The following is a 9,704-nucleotide window of genomic DNA, read 5'->3' on the forward strand; positions in this document are numbered from 1 at the left end:
GAGCTGTGGACAGGGCGAGATCACAGAATCATCGAATGGTTTGAGCTGGCAGTGGCCTTCAAAGATCAGCTAGTCCAGCCCCCAGCAAAGTGCTGGCATGGCAGAGTGACCTCCAGCTCTCCAGGCCCCACCAGCCCTCAGGCAGCACTCCCAGGCACCCCATTGGGTGCCTGCGCCCCAGCCTGTGCCAGCCTGCTCTCCCATCCTGGCACCTGGCCTGTTTACTATTATCTTTTTATTTACCTGGTGCTAGCCATTTGCCAGGTCTCCCTAGGACAACTGGTGCAGGCAGTTAAAATAGTGCACGCTCCGAAGAGGAAAGATCAAAGAGCTGACCAAGTGCAGCTGTAATTCGAGTGGAAACAGAGCAGATTGCAAGACAGGGAGGAAATATGCACAGCAAAGCCTTTCAGCCACAGTCCAGGTTTAGGTTTCTGTCGGTTTCTTTGATGCAGCATGCCTAAGAAATGGAAATGCTGCAGCTGTTCATCACTTTCCCCTGGGTCAGGTGGGATGCTTTGCCTTCAACGGAAGTCTGTGCAGCTCCTTCCCCTCAAGAGGCTCTGTCCCCAGCCTGCACGCTGCAGCTCCCCGCTCCTCCCTTAAGCTTTAAGAGAGTCCAGGCACACAAACTTCTCTCTGCTTTAGCAACTTCCTCTTGCTTTCCTCCCTCCAGCAACATTGCTGCACTTTCATGGCCACGCAGTGCCAACCAGAAGCCCAGGGCCTCTGCGCCTGAGAGCCTTTGCTGATATAAGCAAACTCTTAGGACCTGGGATGTCTCCTCCTTCGGTAGGAGAAATTGGAGGGCTCTGAGCTCATACAGAATCAATCCCATCCACAAAACTAGGAGGAGAGATGTAAACCAATTTTCCTTTCCATCAGTGGATCCCAAAGCATTAGAGAGGTCTGAGGGAGCTGGATTCACCTCTATTTTACAAAAGGGGAAACTGAGGCCCCGAGTGAGGCACATTGCTCAGCTGGCCAGTCGGGGTGGACCTTGAGGCTGCTCCCAGCTCATATCATAACACCAAGGCTCCCTCATCCTCCACTGCTCTGAGCCTCTCTGGGCTCCTCACCCTGCAAACCATCAGCCAAGAGGGCAGGGAACAGCCTGTGCTGTCTCCAGGCCGAGAGCTGTCTGTGAACCATCAGGCCCAAGGAAACACTGAATGTGCATGTTCACCCTGGTGAGCAAGTTGCCATGGTGATCCTTTGGCAATGCGGCATAGATACAGAGGGGCAGTGAAAATGACTGTAATTAATTTAAGGCATTAAGAACGATTAGCGTTTATTAAATGAAGTTTATTGAAAGAAGCACAAAGCAAACAAATCAGATTCTTAACCCATAAAATAATGAAATCTGTTCTTTCTAATGCAGATAATGCTCAATGGAGAAAATAGTCCACGGGAAGGATAAACTGTATTACCAACCATATACAAACAGCAAATCTCATTCCTCAGCATAACAATGTATTGACTGTTCATCTGAAATGAAAACTATGGCCTGTTAATCCATTTCATCCAGAACAAGCATTTCTGAAGATTAAGAGGTTGAGAGGAGTAGGTTAGTTGCAGATAGAATGCCTTGGTTCATGGCCATAAGCAAAGATCACTGTGGTCAGGATTGATAAAGCATTACCAAAGAGCAGGAAATCCATCTGTCATTCTATCAGTCATCAGTAACTATTAAAGACGATGGTCTAGAGGTGCCCTCCAGCACAGGAAGTCCTTGAGACACTAACAGTCTGACAGCAGCACTACATATACTCTATGCTTTTGCATTCATCTCTAAATATTCGCTACTGCTATTGCCAGAAACAGGGTGTGAGACCCAGTACAGTAATTCTAAGCATTGTCATCCATCCCCCTATCTTTATGCTGGGTTTACCAGCATCATTTCTTTGCATAAACTGTGATAATGAAGCATGTGTCATGCTCACTTTTAGTGGGTCACCTCAAAGAGATTAACAGCCTCCTCATGCTGCAAGCACTTGGAATGGTTCCTGCTTAAACACGCTATTGATCTGTGCAAAGAGAAGGTCCAGCAGTCAGATCTGCTCTGCAGGGATCATTACATGACCATCAAACCTAACACAACGCTTCAACCCAAAACCAGAGCTGGAATGGCTCATCTTCATTGCACTACACAAATGTGGTGTCTATAAAATCCACAGCCCCTGACGAGCCAGGGGGATAGATATTTCGCAGGAAAGGCCTGTACTTTACACTGCAGTATAGGATGTGCTCAGCTGAATAGCAGCTCTTCTTTGGAGCATTTTCCAGTGGACACGTTTTTGCAGCTGTTCCTAGCAAGCAAAGGGCCTTGAGTGTACAGCAGGCAGCAAACAACCTCTGCAACACTTTTGAAAAGATTTGTCCTGCTTTATTCCCCAAATCCTCTTCTTGAGGCCTCTCTGGACTTCACAAAGGTCACTGACAAGCGTGGGGATATTTCCCCTCTACTATGATGCCGCAAACACAGAAATCCAAGTGTCCAGTTCCATCATGGGATGGTATAAACTGGAATTTAATTAGGTCACTCCCTGGATACATTAAACACAGATGTCCAGATTCAGGAGATTACAGATTTGTTGGGCATTGATTAAATGAAAAATCAAATATCAGCTAGGAGAGTCACAGATGACTGCTGCAGCCATTCGCCAGCTCTCCCTGAGGGCATCTGAGGCAGGCTATAATTAATATTACAGGCAAGATAAAAGTTCTGGCCAGGCCAGGACGTAATTTAGCATCTATTTATTCTCCAGCATAATTTATTAACTTGAACAAACATAGTGTGGGCAAATTGGTAGCTAATACGTTATGACTTCTCTGTAAAGGGTGTCAGGAGTACACTACACGTGCTGTTGTTCTCTCCCCCCAGACATGGCTGAAAGCTCCACCGCAAACAAACAGAGCCTCCAGCTAAAAATCCAAGTCCAAAGAGAACTTCGCAAACAGAGCTGCCAACTGTCCTCTGCAGGCAGGGAACACTGGCTCATGCCACTGCCATCCCATCAATCCCTGGGAGGTTACACCAGCACCAAGTGCAGAGCAAACCTGGGCCACGCTGCTAAAATAAATGCTTTAGCAAACCCCTGCATTCATGCCCTTGGATTAGTGCCTGCTTTTAACACTGTTAGTGACAGGAAATTCTGACTCGAATTAAATCAATGGCAAAAGTCCCATCGACTCCAGTGAGCCAGAATTTCAGCCTGGTTCCCATAACCTTGTGCTGCAGCATATATAGCTCTGTCCCAAACCAGTTCTGTTGATCTCAGTTCAGCCTTTGTGGAGCACTATTCATAACAAATACGGGCTTCAGAGGCTGGCCTTTGAGAGAGCTGGTATAAATAACCAGAAATACCTAGGCATAGCTGTACAGGAAGAAGGTAGCAATTTCTAGCCAGCTTTCAGGTTCCAGCATTCAGCTTTCCTGTACATTTGAGACAGATACTATTTCTTCTGTGATGTTTGATCAGCCTGTAGCATGACAGAGGCATGAACTAGTCTGAGTCCTGCATTGACTGTCAAATGCTTTTTAAAAAATGAGAAGTTAGTGATGCACGTCCCTTGGGATTCATAGCTGCACACTTCCATTTGGTCAATATTTTCTCCTGAAGGAAGACAGGTGCGGCTTTACCAGAGGGGATGGAGTTTTTTCCATTTAAAGCAGGCCTAGTTCCTTCTCCTCGCTCCAAAGACATGACCAAAAATGGAGATAGCTGTGGAGGGAGCTGTAAGGAGGAGATTAAATTAGTGAAAAGCACAAAAAAATGAGGACTGGCATTGTCTGTGCCTGTGATGACCCCATGCTCTGTCTCCAACAGCCAAACAATATTTCAGTAGCAGTATCCACTGTAAAGCAGGGCTGTACTAATGTGGTTAATGGAGATGAAACACCTTGAGACTAGCAAGAGGCCAAGGAGCTACGTTTCTGATTGATTGGTATCATATGAGCGAGCCATAAGTCACAGGGCACTGAAAGCCTGTGGCTGGCAGCAGCTGTCTTGTCCCAAATGAAGCAGATTGAAAAATCCTAAATTTGTTCTACCAAAAAAAGGGGAGGGCAGTTTCTCAGGGGAGCTTGGGGGGCAAAAGTGTCCACTGGGAAGTAGAAAGAAATCACCTGAGATTTGGGTGTTATTTCTGAAAACCAGAATCTGCTCTTTCAGCAGAAAGATAAGTCACAAAAATAAAATTCTTCTGGCAAGTCATACAGTTAGTTGGGGGAAAAAAAAAAACCCACAAACCAAAAAAAAACCCCAAACAAACCCCCCCAAAAAGCTAATGTCTGCTTTGCTTTTATTTTCTGAAAACAATTCCTTACCCCTTCCTCCATCTCTACAAAAATACCCCCTCCTTTCAGAGTCTCGACTGAGGCCCAGATTGCAGGCAGCCCCTACCCTGGGTTTATCAGGTGGCTTGTTCCCATTGTCATTGACACGACTGTTTATAATCCTATTAATCAGGCTGTGGGCAACTCTATTTGTTACTGCGTCTGTGGAAAGGTAATACCAGCTACACACAGAATACTGATTCTGAGCAGCTTCTAATCTCCGAGTTGAAATAATTGCTTGAAGTTAAGCCTGTCTATTGAGTATAGTGAAGTCAAACTTCAGAGCACTGGGCACTGCCCTAGCGATAGATAGCCTGACAGTTTAGCTTCCAAAACTTCTGGATCAGTTATTAAACCTAGAGCCTGAAACTTAATGTGTTTTGTGTGAGAGATGAGCAGCAAGAAGAGGAGAAAATACACGTGGCCATCTCCATCCCTCAGTGATCTCTCTCAGTCTGAAATCAGACACTCTGGAAAGAGTTGGGGAGTCGGGAGGTGGAAGGTTTCATCACATAGGGTTTATGCAAGGCTGTCTGTCTCTTCCAGGTTGCAGGCAGGAACAGCCACAAAGTTAGAAAACATCTCTCTCTTTTTCCACGATGAAACCCTGACTCCTGTAGTTTAGGGCTGTCTTGAAAATTTACATCAGACTGGAGCTGGCAGCCCAGGTCCTGTCTCCAGGAATGAACACCAATAAAACCGTCAGGGTGTTTACCACGCAGTTCTGAGGAAACCTAACTTTGTCAAAAGCTTTCTCAGTGTTGTATAAGCTCCATCAGAAAACAGCTTGAACCAAGACGAAGGTGCATCAGCATGGGTGCTGTCAGGAAAAGGCTGCCACTGTGATGGCTGACCTCCCAGAAAACAAACCTCAGGCTGAGCCAGGCACTGGCAGAGATAAAGAGAAGGGGGAAAAAAAAAAAAGAAAAGAAAAAGAAAAAAAAAAGCTGAGCAGGTGCAGCGGAGGAGTTGAGCCTGCCAGCCTGTGACTGGGGCACAAGACAGACCGGACCCACTCTCATTCATCCATCCCAGACATAGCAAATAACAGAATTTGTTTCTCCCCTGTATTTAAGACTGCTGCTTAAAAATTACCTCCCTTTTTCCAAACACCCTGGATTTTGTGTTGGTTGCTTCCTTTAACAATAGAAGTTGACATACTCAGCCAGGAAGAGTAAGGAGTTCTTGTCCCCTCTTCCTTCTGGCCGTGAAGCCAAGGAGAGAACAGTGGGAAGAACTAATTGGGATGTTCACAGTGGATGCTCAGTGGGTCTGGAGAAGAGATCAGCCCAGCAGTCTTCCATCAGCTTGGGACTCCGCAGGTCACAGTTTTGCTGGTAGCTCCCCCCACAGACAATCTCTGAAGTCTGTCAATCTCCACACCGCAATTCCTTCTCCTCCACAGCTTAAGAGAAGTAAAAGAAACCTCCCTTTGGCTAGAAGATCCTGAGGGAAAGTTCCATGCGATGTCACCTGATCTGCCCACATATCAGTCATATCTCTCCTGTCTGCCCACGTGGGCCCTCATCACAGCAAACAGGCATCCAGAGGCATTTTGTACAGCAAGAACTGACCCCGAGCTGCAATAGACTTTGCTGCTCCATTATGAGACTATGCACATGGAAAAGAGAATCACCAAAGAACTTCTTATCATGCTCCATTTAGGACAGTGATTTCCCCTCCATTATCAAAAATAATTGCCTGCCACCCAACCCACGCACAGCGCAGTTCCAGCTGCATCTTGCACAGAGAGGGCTTGAAAGGCAAGTTCATATGTGACGCTCACCCATCAATCATTTCTGAAGGACATGCTTTTCTGCACTGAAGGTATATGGAAGCCAGTGCAGATGTATCCTCTCATTTATGTGGTCTTCTCTTTATATCTCCCCTTTCCCTGTCCCTGCACCAAACACACTTTTGCCACAGTAATATGAGAACATGCAGACTGTGCCTTGCGTTTGGCAGGATTACAAGGCACACAATTGGTCAGCGCAGCCAAAGATTGTTCCCCGTGCCATTAAGTCCTTTGTGAGCTGATAAGAAAGAAATGGATGCCAAGGCGCAACACAAAAGCTTGTTGAGACAGGGCTAAATATGAGGTCTCTAATGAAATGGGCTTTTGCCAACATCCACTCCCTCAGGTTCTCATTCAGATATACACTGCTTCAAGCTGCATCTGGGCAGATGAATGGGGCTGCAAAGCTCGACAGGGACAGTGGTTACCAGCAACGTACTCATTTTTAAATGATGTAAAGTTAATGTTCCTGAAGAAAGAAGGTGGTGCCACACAAGAGCATGAGGTCTGGCCCCAGGTACCAGAGGGACCTAATAGAGCATGAGTGTTTTGACATCCCTGTGCTTCAACCTTCCCACTGTTCCCAACAAGCTGAGCTGAACTGATCCTGATTATACCACTTAGTGGTATAGAGCAGTGTTGTGCCTTTGGATTAGTTCTGTGTCTGGGGAGTTTAACCACCAATTACATGTGCCTCACTGCTGTAGACCTGATAACAACAATAATAATCATTCATAGGGGTCTGTGCTGGTTTTGGCTGGGGTAGAGTTAATTTTCTTCATAGTAGCTGGTATGGGGCTATGTTTTGGATTTGTGCTGAAAACAGTGTTGATAATACAGAGATGTTTTCGTTATTGCTGAGCAGTGCTTACGCAGAGTCAAGGCCTTTTCTGCTTCTCACCCCACCCCACCAGCGAGGAGGCTGGGGGTGCACAAGAAGTTGGGAGGGGACACAGCCGGGACAGCTGACCCCAACTGACCAAAGGGATGTTCCATACCATATGATGTCATGCTCAGCGTATAAAGCTGGGGGAAAAAGAGGGAAGGGGGGGATGTTCGGAGTGATGGCATTTGTCTTCCTAAGTAACTGCTATGCATGATGGAGCCCTGCTTTCCTGCAGATGGCTGAACACCTGCCTGCTGATGGGAAGTGGTGAATGAATTCCTTGTTTTGCTTTGCTTGCTTGCATGGCTTTTGCTTTACCTATTAAACTGCCTTTATCTCAACCCATGAGTTTTCTCACTTTTCTGATTCTGTCCCCCACCCCACCAGGGGGGAGTGAGCAAGCAGCTGTGTGGTGCTTAGTTGCCAGCTGGGGTTAAACCACAACAAGGTCTTTGCATTTTCAGAGCTCTTTGCAACCATTAACTAATTAACACCATTAAAACCTCTGTTTAATTTAGAGCATCTTCAGATGGAGGTCATTCTTCCAGCACACAACTGCTAACATGAGATGTCTCTGAAAGCAGCTCTTTCATTTGATTTATATGCATGTGCATGTGTTCCCACCTTCTGACTTCAGAAGAGAAAGAAGAAAGGTGGCAAACAGGTTCGGATACAAATACAACATAGAGACTATACTGAAAACCCTTACAGAGGAGGACCAAGTGGCCTGGAGTCGGGTTACACATGATGAGTATCATCTCCGTTTCAGCCCAGATGGCCAACTGACAAGCATTTGAGTGGGACCAGCCATGTTTGTACAAATCCCAGAGCACTTCATCACACATGCGCCACTTTGACTCCATGCCTTGTTTTCCTCCTGGTCAGGCATCACGCCAGCTATTCCCTTCCATGCACATTCTCCCCTTTCTCTGTCCTGCATGATTTATACAGTATTTAAATAATAAATTGCATGGACATTGTGGAATTTATTGCACTCAGAGTAGGTCATTAAATAAATCACTGTATAATTCACATAAATGAACCTGGATCTTGCAGTGGGAGGATTTCATTGGAAAAATCAATCCACAGAGTTTATAAAATTGAAGGATTGTCAGGGATCTGCAATATTTAAGTACTGTGTATATTTAGGGTAAGAATATGAGAGTGATTTATGCAAGATGACACCTTGGTTTCCACTCACTCAGCTGGACATCTCTGGCTCTGTCCCCCAGCCTTGCCTCTGAAGGATTCTCATCTGGGAAAGTCATTGCCCTCTGAGGGAAACAAAACCTTCCTCCCTAAATCCTCCAGCAGGAATCTTACAGTAGCCCTTATTAGAGCTGTACAGAAACAACAAGGCACAGTAAATTAGTATTTTGTCAGAGAGTTAACCCTGGGGTGTGACTTCACTGTGAGCCCATGGGGTGATAGGCTCCAGCGGACAGCACTGGAAAGTCTCGATGCCCAAACAAACCCACTGTCTTCAGAAAAGGGTCAGTACAAACGCAGGGTAGGCCAGGCCAGGAGGGAGAGACAAGTTGCCTCTAAGGACAGAGAAAAAGTCACAGAGCATCCAGCACAGAAGTTGCACTTAAACAAAACTTCCAAGAAACAAGCTTGCATCTAGCAGCAGCTTAGTAATGATCACTGAAACATGAAGAAAAAACAAGAGCTAAAGTTTAAATAAGCATGTCTAGTAAGAAAGAACGTGTTTACCTGCAAATCCCTTGGCCAAAGCAAACAGGAAGGAAAACCTGGGACAAGGCGAGCTCTACTTTCCTCTAGGACATGACAGCAAGTCAGAAAGATTTGCATCCCAGGGAACTAACAGGATCCACTACCTGCGCACTGAACAATCAGGCTGTGAGAGGCTTAACTAAAGCCCTCCATGTTATATTAATATAATTCTTGGTATAGAATTAACTCTAGTCCCTCTTCACCTTTGATAAATTGAGCACTGGTGCCCACACGTGCTCTCCAAATAGCACCATTTATTAGTTTGTCATTCCTGGATGCTGCTATTTCAGAGGAGATGCTAAATCTTACCCACAGGCAAAAGGATCAACCACAGCCAGCTCCGACTGGCCACAGCAGTTGAACTGGAGCAAACTGATCACACTGTGCCAGGCAAACAGCAGGAGAGAGACCAGGTCAAGTCTCTAAGCTGGGGAATCCCACAGCGCCCCAAAATCAGTGAAAGGCAGGAGTCTCTCCCCTAATTATTCACCAGGTTTCAAAGTGGCAAAAGTGTCCTTCTCCTGTGAGGTCAGCTCAGGTCCTTCTCTTGTGCAAAATGTGGAGGTATTCGTTTATTGGCTTTATGCTCTCTGTTGTTCTTCCTGAGCCAGATCTTCCTTTTATTCATGGTTGTTACCGTTGAGGTTAACTGCCAGCTGCTTTTGGTGTGCTTAAAGTTGCTCAGAGCTTAGCTGAAAGTTGGCTGTGCAGTTAAAGCACAGGAGTGGGAATTAGGAAGCCAGTCTTGGCACTGCTATAGACCCTCTTTATGGCCATGGCACATCACTTAATCCATCTGCACCATACTTCCACCTCTGCAAAAGAAGGTAAGAATAGAAATTTTCTCCTCCTTTGTATCTCTCATATTCAGATGGAAGCGCTTGAATGAAAAGACAAGCCTTATTTCTCTCAGGACAGCAACTAACACAATGACTTCAGGAGACACG

This window comes from Gymnogyps californianus, chromosome 25, assembly GCF_018139145.2.
Source record: "Gymnogyps californianus isolate 813 chromosome 25, ASM1813914v2, whole genome shotgun sequence".
Lineage (NCBI taxonomy): Eukaryota > Metazoa > Chordata > Aves > Accipitriformes > Cathartidae > Gymnogyps > Gymnogyps californianus.